The following is a 19,830-nucleotide window of genomic DNA, read 5'->3' as shown; positions in this document are numbered from 1 at the left end:
TTCTTCCTTCCCTTCTCCATCCCTCCTTGTTCCTTATCTTTTCTTCCTTCCCTCTGTATCTTTTTTCCTTGTCCCTATCCAATATTCTCTGTTGCCCTTTTCCTTTCATTTCTACTTTTACAGTTTCTCCCTTCCTCGATGTGGTCATCATGGTTGTTGGTCATCTTTTTTTTTTTAATGAATTAAATGTCAGAAAAAAAAAAAATCTCTGTAGGACAGAATGAACATTTAATTCACACTCCAATTGTCCCATGAGACGAAAGCAAAAACCGAAGACTATTGTGTGTTGGAAGTTTTGTTTGGAGCAAGTCTTATACAAATGCAAAGTGAGTCACACTGTATATTGAAAGTGAATAATTATATTACAGCTGACGTAAACATATGAATGACGCTCGCAAATGAAACTGTATTTTAAGATGAGAATTTTTTGTTGCCATGGAGATCATTACGCATCTGTCAAGCTTCGTGATAAAAGGCAGTGCATCAAAGGATAGTGAAAATGAATTGTGACAGTGAAAACATTCGGAAGGCTTTTTCTCTGAGTGTCAGCGATTAAAAACTGAAGAACTGTACTTCAGTTACCTAAGGAAGTATTTGCCAAAAGCGAGCTGAATGTAACATGAGAACTCTACTTCTGTAATAATTTGTACTAACATTCTGATCATTTGAGCCAAATTATGGATGCGCAATGTGGATTTACCCAAAGTTTTTGTGTCTTACTGTACCATATCTTTTCAATATTTTCACTTAAAAGAAGCTGTGGCTATATTTTTTTTCTAATAAATATTATAGGGATGCAATATATAAATGAGAGCATAATCTAAAGAATTCCATGTGGCATACATCTTGATGAAGTACCTCCCGCCCTTTATAGAGTCGCGATGGGCTTATGAGGCTTCATGAAACAGTGTCCTTGTTTTCAGAGCCCAGCAGGTGGCGCTCTTGCTTTAAAAATGACCTGAGGATTCATTGACATGCTTGTTCAAATCCAAAGATTTCACAGCAGAAAGTGCCATCTAGTGGGCTCTGACTGTAAGGACACTGTTTCATGAAGCTTCATCAGCACGTCACTTTTACAAAGTGTCTCCAGGTCAAACAAGAGACTTAATCTCTCTAGCATGTCATGGATCTGCCCCGTGGCTTCCTCCCAGTTGAACCTGGACATATCATCTCCCTCCTGTAGACCTTCCACTTTGTGCCTCTGTCTGATGGCCTTGCTTCTCAACCCATCCAACAGAGGGAGTCCTGTCAAGTATGTCACCCTGAGAAGCATCTTCAAATTTTAAAGACATTTCCATATGTTTCAACTGGGCATTAATCTTCAGCTGAACACAACCATTCCATTCACAATGCAGAATGAATGGTCTTCAAGTAGTACTACTTCAAGATCGTTTCTCCACATCCCATTTTTAACTTGACTAATGGTGTTGTTTCCTTTTTAAATGATTGTTAGTTCATTCTTTTGTTGTGGACTGAAGAGCCAGTGACCAAATATAAACAGCTCGTAGGAGGACAGACTATCTTCATTAGTCATTAAGAGAGTGCTCTATTGACACGTTTTATATTCGCACGTCTTTGTGTTCATGAAATATTATTCTTTTATTAGTCATTAATCTGTTTTACAGTCAGAGAACAACAGCATCTGAAGCAAGAAAGGCCAAGGTCCTTTAAGAGACAAGGAATGTACAATATAAAATAAACATCAATATTTTCAAAAAGAAGGTACATTAAGGCTTAAACAGAGAAGATGCTTGAGTTTTGATGTTTATGTTTGAAGATCAAATGCAGATTACAAATGTCCGAATGAAGTCCAAAGCGGACGTGCAGCTGTGAGGAGAAACAGGTTGTGACATGAGGCGGAGTCGATGGTGAAAAGTCAGTTATGCAATTCTACACCATCTCATAGCACCTGAACGCCCCATTGGTTTCTAAAATTGACCCCGAGCCTTGTGTTGAAGGTCCCACATTACGCTGAAATGACTTACTGGTATCTGGGTTTTCATTTTGGGTCGATATAAAGTTGTTTCTTTCTAAAAAAAAAAAAAATACATACAGTGACAATCTTGTAGAATTATTCTTCAAATAAAACAAGTACTGAAACAGGTAAGTTCCAACTGACTTTATATATATATATATATATATATATATATATATATATATACACACACACACAGGGGTTGGACAAAATAATGGAAACACCTTAAAACTAAAAAAAAAGCTTTAAGGTGTTTCCATTATTTTTGTCCGACGCCTGTATATCCTGCAATATGAACAGCTTCACTCACGCTTGTGTTTTTCATGTAGAATTTTTCATTCAGTCTCACCATTGTAGTGTAACGGTTCCATGTGTTTGAGTTGTACTTGAGGTCGGACGTTTGCAGGAGGGGCGCGATGACACCGCCGTGTTTGCGATCCACGCGGCGCGTTCATGCGACAGTGCGCGGCCCTGCTTGCGGCGCGCGCTCCCAGGTCGGGACGGAAAAGAATCAGAGAAGAAGCACGCGGCGGGCGCGCGACGGCGAGCCTGCGCACATCAAGGAAGAGGAGAGGTGAGGCTGCGGAGGAAAAACGACTCAGAGGAAGAAAAGCCGGAGAAAAAGACGCGCCGTGGCAATGACAACATCAGGCGTCTGGTAGACGGCACCAGCGAGGGACTCGGCGGATCCGGGGCTCGCACAGGCCCGTGTTTGTCCGAGGAAACGCCGCGGTGTTCGGGCATGCTGGCTGCCCTGTAGGCTCCGGGATTGTCGGCTCATTGAAAATGGAGCGGCGGCGGAGGAGAGAGTCGCGCCGTCTCCATCTGTGAAGGCGCGTCCACCTGCTACCAGGCCCGGGCTGCTGCTGCCGCTGCTGCTGCTGCTGCTGAGGCTGGGGGCTGGGGGCAACATGACGGGGAAGTGTTTGCATCTTTGGTAGTGTCCACGACTCTGGAGAAGGATCCTACTGCGACGCCGCTTGGAGACACCAACCCGCTCTGGAGGTGAGCTGTTTTCACGCTGCTGTTTTTGTCTCTCTGACCAAGTGACAGCTCCATTTAGCCTGGTACGTTTGTGATGGGCTCAGACATTTTCTGTAGTAGCATCCCTGCCTCCTCGGGACAGCTGCCGTAGCCCACCGTCAGCCGTCCTCCCCTGCTCCCTCCCCAAAATACCGACACTGATTCCGCTCTCGTCGCATCGCAAGCCAGCAGAAATGGACACGTGTGTTTGTGTCCGTGCGTGTATTGTCAGTGGCCCATGCACGGACGTCATTTTGATTCAAGGCTGTGCATGCTGAGCAGAGCTGCTGCTGCCCCCCAAAATGAATAAGAGATGAGGAATCTATGGCCCAGTCCAATGAATGATAAATGAAAGAGACAGCGAAACCCCAAACCAGCCCCTCACGCGCCACTCTGCTGCGGTCATCGATGATTCAACATTGATTTATGGACACAAATTCTTGAAATTGACCCGCACATCAGGCTGGCTGAGCTCAGCTCCCGCTCAGGTGCGTGTGCGCGCGCGCCCCTGTGCTGTTGGGTCAGTGGATCAGTGGCTTACTGGGTCTGTCTCCTTCCCCTGCTCGGTGGCAGATGTGGACTGGATGTCCCAGGCAGACGAGCCTGCTGAGAATGTCCTGAGCTGCCGGCCCACACCTTTATGGAGGGTCTTGTTCTTAACTTTCCTCCGAACAGGATTTAATGACCTGAAACGTTTATTGGCGTCTGCAGCATGAGGAGCTTTATGGGTGTGATGAATGGCCTGGAGTGATTTTTCTTTTTGCTGTGTCCACTGCATGTTTATTCGCTCTGTTTTCTGGGGATACAGCGCACGGCTCTGCAGGGTTTCCTGCTGCATTGTGAGGCCAGCAGTGGAGGCCAGAAGCTATTGATTGAGTCAAAGACGCCTGATTCCAGGAGCAAATTGAGTTGACACGTTGATGTGGGTGTCATTATCATGTGTGGCAGCACAGTGTGCCTTTCGGCCCGGGGCGAGGTGATGTGTGTATCCTGCTCCGGACGCCTCATGTGCTGCTGTGGTTAGTTTTCAACCAGAAGACCTGTACATCCTCCACTGTAAAAATGTGAAGGATTGAAATGTACTTGCTCACGATTTGGCTCACGAAAAAGTCTGCCGCAAAAAAGACACTGATACATTTTTTTTTGTCTACCACATCACCTCGTATCACCATTTTGCTGTGTAGCTGTGGTTTTTGGGTGAAAAGCCATCTTTGCCCCAAAGGTAGCGAAGAAGCTGTTGACTTATTATGCCATGAATACACAATGAGACTCTGCTATAAACCAATGTCTCGCCTCCATAAAGAGAATTGTTATTCTGCATGCTATTTACTGATCCGGTCATATAAAGCTCATAAAGTACTTTTTTTTTTTTTTTATGAATCAGTACTGGTGCTGGGTTATGGTGATTGTAGTGAGTAGAAAAGCAGGTCAAATACTAGTTTTGAGAGTTTCTCCTGCCTTTTAATCTATGGTAACATGTTTGCTAGCTGCATATGCACATTGTTTTTCAAGTACCTGAATACGGGGTGTAACATTAAGGTGGCTCCCAGCCTTGACCACCTTCTCCTGGGGGAGAAAATAAATAAAGTGACCCATCACAACAACAGCAACAGCCTTGGTCCTATTAAATATTAGTGAAACATCCACGACTGGCTTTTAGCTGGAGGGCCATCAGGGCGTCCCGGGGTGGCCCTAAACATCAGACATTGGACAGCCTGTTTTTTTCAGCAGGATGCCCATAATTTCTGATCATGAGTGCCTATATAGTGCCAGAATCGTATTGCCATCATTCTGGTTTCCATAAATGGGTGTTTCTCCTCAGTAATTTTGCTGAATTGGATTGAACTTTGCTGATTCTCATGCCTTCATGGGCCCAAGGCTTTGCGATCGCAGGCGCCAAATTTGTCACCGGGTTTAATATTGCAGTTGAAAATGGAGCAGCGGAGCGAGTTGCCCATACCATCATACACCATAAATGAATAATCATAATAGTAGACTGTTGAAGAAAATAATACTAATTTAAAGCAAACATATTATTATTATTTTTGAAATATTAATTGTACACTAATAATAAAATAAAATTAGGTACTTTTTTTAATCTGATTTTTTGTTGTATATGAGAAGCTGCTCTAATAATCTAATCCAGACTAAACCACTAATTTTGTGAATTTATACAATAAACTGAGTCATTTGTTTAAGTTGGTAAAAAATAAATAATAATAAGTACAACATGATATTTAGGTATCGAGTTATTAAAGCAGTGGTGTTCAATATTTTTCGTCTGTGTGTTACTGTAAAGCATAGACATTCATGAATGAAAAAGGAGCGTCATGGCTGTGACTTGCTGTGGTAACCCCCTGAAGAGAAATGCTGAAAGAAGAGGCTGAAAAAATGCATTTTCTTAATCCTGATTTTCATGAGCTGTCTTGGAGATTCTTAATCCACAGCCTCATGATGACATTTGAACCCACAGACCTCAAACTTTGCGCTCCCCGACTCATCATTACATCATTATTTTTTCTTTAATAAGTGGAGTTTGTTATTCTCCGTCTTTGAAAGGTTAAAAGTTAAAGCCGGCAAACCTGAGCGAGTCCAGAGTTAAAAGCTACTTAGCAGTTTAGACTTAAATATAGCAGCAAATATGACATGCTAAACCCCCAAATACGGATGTCGCCACAAAGGTGAGTGGAGGTATCATATCCCAGTGTGGCTTCCGCCTGTGATTTGTATGTCATTACTGCATCCTCGTCTTGTCCGGGTCAGTGTCATAGCTCTCTCCAAAGTGCTGTTCTGCTTTCAGTTTAAATTGGGTGAGAAATTGAGCCCAATGACACATTTCAACTCCGCTGTAGCAAAAGACAGCACTGGCAGATTTGCTGAAAATGTGTTTAAAATGCCATCCAAGCGTTATGTTGCAGCAATAAAACCACCACCAGCTTGTGTACATAGTCTCTTATCTCGCCGTGCCCATGTGTGCTCTGTGGCTTCTCCTGCTTCAGCCTCGGGCTGGTGTGATGGGCCTCCACTTCAACATCTGCCGTACAGAATGTACTCAATCTCATCCATCATTTTTGCTTTCATCATGCCCTCGCTCCTGATGAATATTTCACATCCCGTAATACATAACACTTGACAGGACTTTACATGATTGTATTGGCTTCTTATCTTTCCGCTTTATTATTATGGCCCGTGTGGTGACATATTAAAAATAGGTGAGAACATTATTGAGGCCTGTGACTTTTCTGAACCAATTAACACAGCAGTCAGATTGTGTTGCGTTTGTGTAGTGAAAGACCTCATTTACTGCCACAGTAATGTTATGCAAGGTAAAAAAATATTTAATTAGCATAAACAAGTTATAACTTATTTATTATTATTGAAAAAAATAGCATCGGCCAAAACAGGATTAAAACTGCTTCAACTGTTGCAGTGCATTATGGTGCCCCTCCTCCTGCTGCAGAAAGGTTTCGGCAGTTCAGCAGCAGCGCTGCACCTGGAGTTCGAAGCTATGCATTTCTTTTTAAAATCCCTTTTATCTTCAGGACAAAAGCGCCACCGTCCGCTGAATTTAACAATGAGATTCTTCTTCCTCTCCTGATTTCTTCTGCTGCCAGGAAGGTCATGTTTTTGCCTTGCTAGCAAAAGAACTTGACAAGTTATGGATGTATCTCAAGGATTTTTTCAGGAGGGATCAGCAGGCGAGGAGCGGATGATGAGGTTTTGGTGGCGTGCCAGATTTGCATTAAGGTCCCATGGGCCATTGCCATCTTTGTATCTGAAGTGTGACTGACTTTGTTGCTTGGTTTCTATTTGGTTGTGCTGGCGAGACACTGCTGCCACCTGCTGTCCCGTTGAATTGGGCATTTAATGCTACGAGTGATGTTCTAAATGCTGAAAGAAAATACAGATGCCTTCTTCGTCTGGTCTCAGTCGGATTTAGAAGGTCGCACAGCAGATCCAACACACGTCTCCGTGTCTGGATGTGTTACATCTGAGAAATGAAAAAAAGCAAATCCCTGATGTTACTGATGTCAGGTCAGTCCATGCAAACTCCTGCTGTGTCCACCTCAGCCTTTGCATCTGGGATGTGACACGCTGGCTGGGTCCCAGCAGAGGAGTCGCTCCGCTTCCGCCGCCGACTTCTGTAATTAGAGGTAGAGGTTAGACCAGGGAGACGCTTCTGATTGCTTTTCATGGCCGCGAGGAGAGTGCTGCAGCGTGTCCTGGGGGACTGAGGCGCTGCTGAGCTCTTTGCTGCCTGCCCCCAGACAGGAGATGTTCCAGGAAGACACACACACACACACACACTCAACACAGTGGCTGAGCCAGGCAAAAATTGCATCTGGAGCTGACAGGCAAACTTTGTTAATCTACTTTAAGGAACGCTTCTTTTTAGGGAATATGTGTCAGTGTGTGCGGCGCGAGGCGCTGAGGCAGGACTGCTAAAGCGCACTTGTGTAATGGATTGAGAACAGTGCAAACAGAAATACATTACAGATCCAGGCTTGATTGGCTACATGTTGGGCCCTGACTGAGCCTGATTGGGCCGAGTCGATGCGAGCAGACGCTGTCTGTGGTTATCTTGGACGTGCTCTCTGCAGGCGGTCGCTCTGACCACGGCTGCCAAACATGAACATGCCTGCGTAGGATTTAGGTGGGCCCCAATGTCTTTTTTTATAGCCAGAACATGGACCTGTGCTCCCCAGTTAGGCGCTTTATTGTTGTTTTTTTATTGTGTTTTTCCCTGGTAAACATTGCCTCTACATTCATAAACACAAGACAGGTTGAATTATATATTGAAAAAGAAAAAGCTCAGAGTTATTTTTAGTGGTATCTACACATGGTTTCTTTTATTTATTCAGAAGGCAAATAACAGTCCGACTTGATAAAACAATCCAGGACAGAGGTCCTTTGATAGTCAATATTTATTTTTTCCATGTGTCATCTGAGAAAAAAAAAGAAAGAAAGTAATCATTTTGGCTCGATTTTCTTTTTTTTTTTTTTTTTTAACAAAAAAGAAATACTGCAGCAGTATACTATGAATGATGTAGGAGACACACTGGAAGGGTTTGTGTCCTCAATTCAGGATTTAGATGAAACAAGGTTTACAAACTCTTACATCATGCTTTTTAAGCTTCTACTGAGCTCAACTTCGTGTTTTGGTTCAAAGCAGGAAAATGTAATTTGCCACTCACTTCACAAAAAAAGATTATAATTTGAGATTATGGCCAGCAACGACTCGTGACACTTGGGATGGAACAGTATTACAGGAAGTAGATGTTTGAAAATGCTCTGTTGCATCAATTCATTTTTCTCAGGTGAAACCCAGTTTTTGTTATTCATTTTTCACATCATTATTTTCACCTGTCAGCATCCCGATTATTAACATAGACTTCATAAAAAAAGTGACCAAAAAGACAGATTGTCAGTGGAAGCACTAGCACTGGGTTTTTCTTCTTGGAACTGCTATGTAGAGTTCTCTGAACTGTCTTTGATGTGTGTTTATTTATCTTTTATAACCTCACTGAAATGTGAAATCCCATTTGAATTAAGACAATAACATTTACCACAGACCAGAGATTGTGTTTGAACAGCAATTGAGTCCATTTAACCAACAAAAGTATGATATAGTAAAACATACAAACAAAACAAAAACACATTTGAAAATGTATTTCAATTCTCGCAGGTGTACACGCAACCAAAATACCAATATAGATGAGTTTGCTTGACTTAAAAGAAGATTTGCGGAACTTTCTCTTCAAATGCCATGGTTCTTCTAGCAAGTGATGTTGTTGTGGTTGTGTGACGTGGCGAAGCTGCGGATCAGCACTGCTGAGTCAGAGCACATGGGTGCGACGGGTCCTTTCTACTTTCTTCTGCACCATTACGATGGTCGATGGCTGTTATTCACAGTCGATTAGTAGATCTGTGTAGATAAGTGTTCCTGTGAGGAGGTCAGTCGTCCACGAGAGACTCAGTGTCTGTCCTCTGTGTTCCGTTGCTGAGTTGACAAGTAAGTAGCAAGGTGCCCCAAGCGGGGAGAAGGTTACGACTTGGGCGTTTCCGTCGGAATGCAGGTGGGTTATGAAGTCATTTCCCCTTCCAGTGTGTTTACTAGGAAAGACAAAGTAGTCATTCACTCCGAGAGCCCGACCAGTCAGGAGCTCTAACCCTGGACGTGCCACACAATCGGGAACAGCCATTTGTGGCTGCAGTTAGATGATATCGCAAACTGCCAAAAGGGGCAATTTGTGCTCCTGTCCTGACTTTGCATTTCGACCTAAAGCAATTCCATCCGTACGAATTTCTGTAATCGGCCTCAGTGCTCTGGCACAAGAGGGGTCAGCCTTTGCGGTGACTTGCTTCTAAATGAGCTCTGTCACTTCTCTGTTCTTGACAGACCAAGTAGGGAGATGATCGTGGATGTTGGCTGCCCAGAATTGATCCGACTGTTGAGTAGATAACTTGCTCTGCTTGAGTCAGGCTGCTGTATTGGCAGGTCCCGTCTCTAAACCAGTCCCAGGATGCACCTGAGGAGGCTCCATCAGGAGGGAGTGAGAGTTCTGGACGTGACCTTTCCATACTGGTGCATCTAGATTCATAACATCTGGACGTAACCCACACACCTCCCTTTTCTTTTTAGCCTTTAAACCATCGTCTAATTGCGGTTGCTCATAAATGCGCGTTCAAGGGAAGGTTTATTCTCTACTGAAGCATTTTGTTTTTATAATTAAAGCGATGCATCAGGATTCCCACCATCAACAAATAAAAGTCCAATTAGGAGGGACTCTATTAAACCACTTTCCGTGTTGACTGCTTGATCTCAATATGTCGTCAGGTGGCCACTGGGAATTGGCCAGCGCCAGGTTCACAGCTCATTTCCCGCTTCCTTATCAGGCTCTTATACTGCGGATGGATGGATGGATGGATGTGATGTGAGATTTCCCTGCTTTGCTGCAGCTCTCGCGGCCCCCCTTGGAGGTACAGTCCCAGATCAGGACCAGGGAAATATGAGAAAGAGCCCAACCACGTGGGGAGTTAATGCGACGGTCACAGGTGTACACACGGAGGGTGTGAACGCAGCGCATTCACAACATGACACGAGGGAGCCGGCTATATGACGAGGAAAGATTTTAATTGGGTTCGCGCCGTGTGCGCCCATGTATTGTTCCCTTTGTAGCGGCTCGCGCGGTGGCAATAGCGCCTCTGTTTTTGTTATATAATAACACTAATAGATTCATTGCCCTCCGTATAATTCGAACAGTATTTCATTTTTTTTTTTTAAATGGCATGTCAAAACCTGAAGAGTCATATTCTGCAGGACACGGTCAGCATCCAGAGTGCTAAAATAATAAGCCACCTTCATTAGCCTTATCTTTGATTTGGCGGATCTAAGGGGGAGGAGATGAGAAAAAAAAAAAAAAAAAAAGGGTTGATGATGAGAAAGAGAGAGAAGCCTACTGCAAGAAAGGGAGCTGCAGAGAAGGAGGAGGCTGCGTGTTGTGGGAAGATTAGAGAATGGTATGGACACAGAGGGAGAACAGAGACAGGGGGACAAATGAAGGAAGAGACAAAGTTGGCGGTGGGGGGTTCAGGGTGCATCCTCCCAGCAGAGCCAGCTGGAACAAACAAACGGTGCTGATGCAGACGCCGCTGTGTTTAATGGCAGAGAAGCTCCCTGCCTGCCCTGGATGTTTCTCTGCACCTTTCATTTTCTAAATGCCGTTTTGTCTGTTCACCACTTAACAAGCCACCAGTGCCTCAGAAAGGAAGCGGCCTTTATTTGCTGCTGTACATAATTACCAGCCATTCAAGAGAGCCTTGTTTGCCGGCATAAAACCATCTGGAAGTCAGGCAATATTTTGGTCTGAATGGAAGTTTGGTGTGGGGTTTTTAATTTCACTCCAATTGTGCTGCTGCTTGTGGCCTGGTCTGCCTGAATCCCACGTGAGGGATGATTCAATTGAAAGCTGTTTTAGCTCACGTCGTGTTTGAGGCGTATGGCAGGACGACAGTAGCTAGCTGGCGAGGAGATGCAATCCTTCGCCTGTCAGCTGACAAATAATAACACATTACTTCCCATTTACCGTAACATGCCAGAGGCGAAGCCCGCGCAGCACATCTGAGAGGAAGTCAAATTTCCCAACACAGAGATGGGCGCCGAGTGGCATACATGAATTTTAAGTGGAATCTGACCCTGATCGGGTGGATGATGTTGCTGATGACACAACAGCGTGACTGCTATTCTTCTACGGCTAATAATCATAATCATTCACAGCTAGTGGTCCTTGTCACAGAAGTGGGGCACAATGGAAATAATAATTAGAGCTCCTCATTTCAGATGCACCTCACAGGAGAGGATCAAGTGTGCGCTGCAGCACGCTGACTTCCAGGATGTACAGCTGCGTGTGCACACGTCCTGGTGCGGCCACGGCTTGTGGCCACGGCTTTCTCTCGCAGAACGCAGCAGTGGGCTCGTGCAGTGCATGCACGGTTCTAGGCTACTGACTTCCACATGTCTTTGTGCATAAAGTAGTGGCTGGCAACATGCAATGTATGGAATCCCATTGAAATGTAATTCGTTTGATACAGATGCTCCTGTTCAAATGAGCATAATGGCTTTCTTCTCAACAGTCTATTGGTGATCAAAGTGCAGGCCTGGGGGCCACATGGGCCCTTCCCTGTATTGATGCGGTCCTTGTCAAGTTAATGCAAGAAATAATCTTTTCTTTTTTCACCTATTTTATGTCTGTATTTCCATTGCTATTAATCATTATATCAAAATGTAAAATTACTTCATTCTAACAGGTAGTGCTAATTTTAGCAATATGTTTGAGAATAATTTAAACATATTTAACTGAAAAAAATCTTTTTACCCATAATTCTGTTGCCAATATTTATTATATTGAGAATCTTTGAATAAAATGTATCTCAAATGGGAAAAAACATATAACATAGTATAATATAGTAATGTTTTTTGCATTTTCTCTTATATCTATCAAGCTTTCCTCCTGTCTTTTAGCTTGATGATGGCATCATTTTTATTGTTTTATTTTATCCACCTCTGTATTAATGTGTGCAGCCCTTTAAAGTTATTATAAAGGTAAAAGAAACTTCCTTCTTTTCTTCTCACTTCATCATCTCTATTGTCTCTTAATTTATGTCTCAATTTAGATGATGTTTTTATTTATTTTTTTGCGGCTGTGATACTTTTATGTTTTACATAGGTGAGGTTTGAATTTATTACTCACATTGTGTAGCATTTTGATGTGTAATTATCAAATTTCAGTTGAATCTGTTACACAAAAGCTCAAACATGGTGAGGGAACTCCATTTCCATCCATCACCCCCATCTCATCCAGTCTCCTTCATCGTGGCTGCTTCTGTTATGCACTTGGAGTTGGTGCTCCCTGCAAAAGAAACTTCACGCATGAATAATCTGCATTATTTTCTGGAATTAATTCATCAAAATCAGCAGGTTCAAGTCCCTGCCCTCATTTATGAAAGTTGTCTGATTACTGAATTGAAATTCCTTCCTATTAATCTTAAATCCATGGACATTTATTATTATGTATACCTTCTCCTCTTCCCTCTTATAGTGAAATCTTGCAGCATTCTGAATGTAATGGATTGTATTCGGGCCACAATGAACGCGGTGATGAATTATTATTATTTTCTTTTGCAGTGTAATAATTGGGAGCTTCAACTGAAGGTTGAATTAGTTATTGAAATGATATGTAAACTAGCTGAAGTAATCAGCAGCCTACGGTGAGCATCAGCGTTTCATGTCTGGTTATTTCAGCTATTGAGCCAGCAATTTCCAGTTTCCTACCAGCCTCACATCTTCACCATCATAGACATCTCTGTTATACTGACATCGAGAGCCTCCGTGACACATCTTTCAGGTTTGCTCTTGAAAAAAAACCGAGTGACGCAAGGGAAGCGCCGTCACATGCAAATAGATATTTTTCACCGCGCTATCTCTCGGCTCTCCTCTAACTCATTTCCTCCAGTCATCAGTCAGAGACACCCTCAGAATGCAGGCTGCATAAATCACAGCGGAGCCGGTAAAACGCTCTCCAAAGGGAGTCAAATATGCACCTCAGTGTAGCCGTTGCTGATAAAAGAGCTAATTCATCATTTGGTCACATAAAAACCTCGGAGATTCATTGTTACCGCATCTGTTCTGGAATTCAGGAGGTGTGAGTTTTGGCTGGAGTCATTGTTGTAGCCAGCAGGAAAGCGTTAGGATGTTTTAATGTAGTATTACTTCCAGAATAGTTACGCGAGGCAGGCGCTGTTACGGGAGGACTTGTTAAAAATGCCCCTTTCTTCTTTACAATGAAATAAAAATGACAAATAACAGCCAATACATCTTGAGATTCTGTCTATTAATTCAGTAAATGATGAAATTCCTCTTCTCATGCCACATCAAACATAATTAAAGATATTAAAAAGGATAAGAGTTCGTTTATCTCCCATTAGCCGGCCACTAAATGAAACTCTCTCCACTTCAGGGACAACTACAGCTCGGCTGCCAAGGATATATTATGCTAATCTTATCTTCTCTTCCAACAGATGTGCATTTATATCCTTGTGTGTAGAAATGTTCATGAATATTTCATAGCTAATTAATATGTAGGACAATATGGCTTTTTGTTATCTCAAATAAAATATGTTTAAGAGCTTCTGTTTGGATAAGCACTATAGAGTTTGCCATACTTTGTCATTTCATCATTTTACTTAAATAACTGCAACTCACCTCAGTATCCAGTGCACTTCAAAATATATTGGAGAGTGAAAGTGCCTTGAAATGACAAGGCAGGTCCTTATTTTTCACCTTGCATTTGCAGATTATATTTCCAAGCCATTTGAGTTCCAATTTTATTCTTGTATTTTCTTGCAGTCCTTAGCTTTAAATTTTTACTTGTATTATATTTTGAATGTGACATTGTGGGTTATTTGTCGTGCTTATTGTAGGCTTTTTCTGATTCATTTTGAATGAGAAACGTCTGTGAAAATGAACTGAATCAAAATGTACCACTCTTCAGTGCAGTGCTGTCCCCAAATCTTAGAAACCGGCGGAATCTGTCCTTCAGGATCTGAAATTCAGCTGCATTCCCCTGGCTGCTTGTATCGCCTCACTCAGCGTAGGATTCTTTAGAATTCTTGAATTCCTTGCAACAGCTGCTGTATGTTCCTGCTCCTGGAGGACATTGACCACGGCACCTTTCTCCTTTATGCCTCCGTCAGTGTTATGAAGCTGCTGCTGCTGCTGTGCCTCTGTCGCAGCGGGACACACTGAGTGGGCTAAATTCTTCGGGATCATAACAACACCAGAGATTCTCCTTTTATATTCAAATGATGGCGAGTATCCTTTGAGATCAGTCTCCGAGGTCTATGCCTGTGTATGGTTTTTCCCTTTTGTGTGCACTATTTTGGATTATCTTATGGTTTATTTATGTAGGTAATTCCATTGAGAGGGATTCTTTGTCATTGGAGAGCATGTGTACAGTCTGCATGCATACTTTATAGCAATATGAGCTAATAGGTTTTAAACTCACAATCAAAGATGCAGTGTTTTGGCTCCGGTGATGAGGCCTCTGGAGAACAGATAAGGTATCTATATGCATTTGGAATGTGTTCTTGCATGTGTGTCCACGGATGCATTCGAATGATCGATTTCAGAGGCAGCAGCAGCGCTAAGAAGCATGCTGCGTTGCTTGTTAAGGTCTGTGCTGTGGGACAGCGATTGTACCTGGACAAAGTGACCAGACATGAAATAAACAGCAGCAAACTACAGTCAGAGCTGGTGGAGGCTTCAGATGGTGTCGTAAACAGCACGCGTTATCTTCCGAAGGAACGACCTGATAATTGCAGTGTTAATAGAAGGATCATAATACAAAGTTTGCCGTTTATGAGCTTAGCAAATACGCTATACAACTTTGCGGGAACTGATTTAACTACTCATGTGTGGATGTGTTTTAGTGCAGTACACAGCTACATAGATATAGGTGACAACATGTTTTGAGGGGATGAGCTCAACTGTTTGCAGTAGTAGCGCAGATATTCTTGGTATGTTTTTGGTATGTAACCACATTGTTTTAATGATTTAATTATTGTCATTTCGGTGGATGAACTCTTGGCCATAGAACGCTCCAATCCAAGAGTCACACAGACACAAAGATGTGTGATGAATTAAACAACAAATGTCAGTGATGAAAGTAAAGCAGGCGACAGTTTGAGCCCATCCTCCAATGTACTGTGATCTCGACACAAGCGGCACAATAATCTTGAGTTGAGCACAACCCAAGATGTGTTACATAATATCCATGTATATTTGATTTCTAACCGTACGCCAGATTAACTCTTGAACTTGGTATTTGGATAGTAGATCATGCCCACAAGCACTGGCACACCAGTCTTTGTAGGACAAAGGCGCCATTGTGGAGAGGAAAGTAATGATTTTTTAAACTCTTATCTCTGGGGCTTTTGGAAACATTAATTTATGTTTCCATTATTACATGTATTTAAGAAGTTAATTAAATTACTTTTGATGGCGGCAAGGAGTCTCCTACCCATGTAGCTCTTCTTCCCTCCAGAGACCTGTGGGTTTTCCCATCACATTTAAAAATCAATTACCTTTAAACCTCCCTCGCCTCTCCAATTCCTTTCCAAGTGCCTCCTTATATACTTCATTAGAAAGCCCGACACTTCACCTATAGCTCACTATCAACCAAAGTCTGTCTTTGTAAGTGGACGAAGAGTGTCTGAGCACCACCTCGGTGTCAAAAATGCTCATGATGATCCATTTTGGTTTCAGAATTCATTATTTTCCTGAACTGCTTCGTCCTTTTCTCTAGATTTCATTTCATCGTGTTGGGATTTTACCCTCTCACAGAACGGCCAAAACCATGATAGAGAAATGTAAATGCCCCAGGGATATTTTCAGTGAGACATTAGATTCACAAAGTGGAAAATTACATTCATTATTTAGCTAAAATACTAGGTAGCTGAGGTAAAATTCTGTACTGTTAGTACTTCAGTTTCTTATTTTTCTTATTACCGTACCTCCCTTTGCCAGCAACTCACAGTGATACTTCTTGTTGCCCCATGATGGACGGTGTAGTATAGTATAGTATAGTATAGTGTAGTATAGAATAGTATAGTATAGTATAGTATAGTGTAGTGTAGTGTAGTGTAGTGTAGTGTAGTGTAGTGTAGTGTAGTGTAGTATAGTATAGTATAGTATAGTGTTTGCTAAGGCAGTGTTGGGGTCTGGAGTGTTTCATGTTGCCTGAGCTCCGCTGAATTGAAATGACACATTGGCGCTCAATGATGAATGATAAACAAGATACACAACGCAAGTCTTGTTTCATTCATAACAAGGTGAAACTCTGCGCGAACTTTCATTCATGTTTGATCATGGATCTTGATGACAATCCAAGTCTGACGGCAGAGACTGAAAACTCTCTTCAGCATTGAATAAATCCAACACAGTCTCTGTTGTTACCAATGTAATTATTGTGTATTGTGAGTAATTATTGATGTCATGTTTTGAAAATGAGTTCAGAACCACAACAGTTGTCCGGAATCTCTCGGTGCTGCCCCTCAGCTGGTATTGCAATGTGTGTCTGCCCCTGACATGCCGTGGACCTCGCAATGTTTACTTGTGAAAGTGAAGTCTGGACTTGTTTTAGCTTTTATTAAGATACAGAAGAAAACCGTCATGTTTCCTCCTTGTTTCTAATGAGTCATCTCTGTGACGCACGCACAACTTTAAAGCGAGTGTAAGCTAAGTTCACTGTTTGCACTGTCCAGTTCCTGAAGCGGTCACGTGTTTGCGAGGCGCCAATTGTGAACGGCTGTATTGTCAGAGCCTGCCCTGCTACATGCTTTGCTAAATTACCTGCCACATTACACCTCCTTTTTAAACACAATGTGGGAATTGTTGGAACTTAAATAGATGCATAGTAAAGTCTCTTCCTGATGTTGTTGTCTTGGACTGCCCTGTACTGGTTCCTCTGGATTCTTGAGGGTGTGCAGTTTTAGCAACTGATGCCAGTTGCAAGTGGGCTTCAATGCATCTGAGGCACATCCCACTGAAAATAATTCAATAGAATTTGGGGAAATTTTGTTTAACGGATCCAACAACCTTCCCAGGGAGTCTGTTATCTTTTTCTTGTCGTTCTAACTTTTCTGATGCTCTACACAAAAAAACCCCAAATGTGATATACCGTATGAACCACCTATTTGAAGTCTCCGAATCGTCATATATTCACATGATATATGTCACACTGCTGTTCTCGGCCAGACTTTTCGCAGCACCGAGACACTGTCGTTGCGTTGGATATAAATAGGGAGGCAATCTGTGGTCGGCTAAGACCTGTTAGCCGGATGTGACACTAAAGCCAAAACAAAGATCCTGCTGTATGTCTGCCGCGGCGCGGCTCCAGCCCCCGGGAGGGATCATGTTATTCTCCCTGGTGCGCCATCTCACAAACATTTCAGTGCTCTAACTGAGGGGCACAAGCATGGATGGCTTGATGGCTGCTTCCTATTTTAGTCTTCTGCAGGTAGGCGGATGAGTTGAACTGCGGAGGTTCTCTATGCAGCGAAGTCTTCGTCTAATTAGTTTGTCTAATTATGTCTTTGTGCTGGAAATTTCTCAAATTAGTGGTATCGTGCAGAATGTGAGCGTGCTCATTATGGTTGTCATGAGAATTGTTGCGGTGGTTAGAAGAGAGGAGAGGGAAAGAAGGAGTGTCCTTGGGGCCGGAAAGCTCTCCAGGATCCAAATCCCTTTATCAAACACAAATATCTTATAATAGGGCTCGTAATACGCCTCTTTATCGCTGGAATTCCAGCGGAAAACGGAAAATGCTTGACCCCTCTCTCCGTGGATAGGTGTGGGCTGCTTTTGATTTCCTTCCCGTATATGTCACGGCATCAAAGATGCATCGAGGATTTGTTTGATATTCTCATTCTGCGAGAAAAAAGGAGCAACACCTTTCCTCCTCTGACACCCTTCTGTACCGTCATCCACAACTGTTTCCCCTGACCACCAAGTCAAAGCAAACCACGCCGGATCACTGCCTCTTTTCCTCTTTTTGCGCCCTTATTCACCTTTATTCTCTACCTCTTCTCCTTCATTCTATCTCCCTTCTTGTCCTTCCCCCACTCCTGGGCCATCAGTAATTGGTATTCCGAGTGGCAGCTGGGATCCATACAAACACAGCAGACAGAGGGAGAGAGTGAGCCGGGCAAAATGTGTACTAGAGGAAGAGAGAAAGACAGGGCGGCTGAGAGAAAGAAAAATCCAGCGAGTCAATACCTTGGTTCATTAGAGCACTGAGTCACAGTGGCCACTGCCTCGTTTGTTTGTGTTTGTCCAATACTCGGTCTTAAGCAGAGCCCACCACCTCAGCCGCTCGCACCGCCAAACCTGACAGCGACACACCCCAGGACGCCTCATCGCCTGTGATACCAGCTTTTGTCTCTCTGTATTCGCAGATTATAATGTAATTACCAAATCAATCCTTGTAAATGAATCAAAGAAGACTTTTATTCTCTGCAGCATCCTCTTCACAAACGGCTCTTCAAGCAGTGGTCGTTCAGAAAAATAGAGTTGCTGGAAAAATACTGTCAGCCCTGTTGAGCATTAGATTCCAATTCTGGTGTTTTGTTTGTTTTGGACTGGTTTAAAATGGTTGTTATGACAACCTTAAATGATCCATTTGTGGACCTATAATTGGAACATCTTACCAGCCAAAAATGCACCGTCTGTGCCGACATTCAAACTTGCTCTGTTTTTCTTTTTGAAAATTTCACACATATACAAAAATATTTTTTTGTCACATTAGAACAAACTTAAACTGTAAACACAAACCTCACCAACAAACCCTCCATGTCTCACTATTTTAATCTTTTTGTTATGCAAACAAAATTATTATTCACAGAACCAGCACTATAATCCACAAACCAAGTGTCCAAACCAATTTTATTTTACTTGTATTTTTTCCCTCTAAATTTAAATGACCAAAGGTACTCCCTCGTAAAAGCAGCTTTTAGTAAGATATAGTCATCTAAATATGGCTGGTCATCATCCCATTGAAATTTCCCAAACATCACCTTTCTCCTTGTGATAGTTCGTAATGTTCCGTCTTAGCCTGATCGCATATACAAGAGACGCATGCTGCTGCCACGTCCTTCTTCTCCACTCCATACAACCAGAACTCCTTCCATTGCATTTCTCTCACTCGCGTTCCATGGTCAAGACAAGCTTTCTTGACCATTAAGCCACCGGGTCGGTGACATTCTTCAGTGTACAAAGCTCTAATGATTGTTCCCACTAACTGTGAAATATGTTGTTCGGTGAACAACGTTGGGGTTTTTTTCACCTCAGTCACATGGAGAAGATGGATTTTAGCGATTCAATTGAGTGCTGTTTTTAACATCTAGTTCTGAACGTAGCATGAGGAGCCACATTGAGAATCTGTCATGAAAATCCATTAAAAACTTTTTGAGTCATACAACAACCTTGGCAGTGATAATGTGTTGCGTCTTTCTATGATGTCAACAAGACAAATGTAAGTAGTTTGAAGTTTTGTCAGATAAAAATATTCATGTGCTCTTACGAAATTGTATCATTAGCCACAGTTCATATGTATTCATTCTAAAATACGTTTTTAAATAAGGTTTTATTTCTCATTCGCTATTGGATTTACAGTTGCTTGAATCCTAAATAGCCTCAGCTCCAGCTGCATGCATATTTTATCTGTGCTTTCAGTCTCTAAAGACCTACAGTTGCGCATGTGTCAAGAAAGTTGTGT

At 42.5% G+C, this 19,830-nt stretch overlaps 1 protein-coding gene across 2 annotated transcripts in view; it reads left to right on the top strand.

Annotated features, from left to right (window-relative positions):
* The first annotated feature begins 2,457 nt into the window (after positions 1–2,457).
* nexmifb (neurite extension and migration factor b) overlaps positions 2,458–19,830 on the top strand; it is a 68,471-nt gene continuing 51,098 nt past the window's right edge. For both annotated transcript variants that reach the window (XM_053878689.1, XM_053878690.1), the window contains exon 1: positions 2,458–2,980. The gene's annotated coding sequence lies outside the window, so the exon portion shown is untranslated. The remainder of the gene's footprint in view (positions 2,981–19,830) is intronic.

Source organism: Synchiropus splendidus, chromosome 11 (genome assembly GCF_027744825.2).
Source record: "Synchiropus splendidus isolate RoL2022-P1 chromosome 11, RoL_Sspl_1.0, whole genome shotgun sequence".
Classification (NCBI taxonomy): domain Eukaryota; kingdom Metazoa; phylum Chordata; class Actinopteri; order Syngnathiformes; family Callionymidae; genus Synchiropus; species Synchiropus splendidus.
The sequence above is the reverse complement of the archived record's forward strand: the minus strand, read 5'-3'. Positions and strand labels throughout refer to the sequence as shown.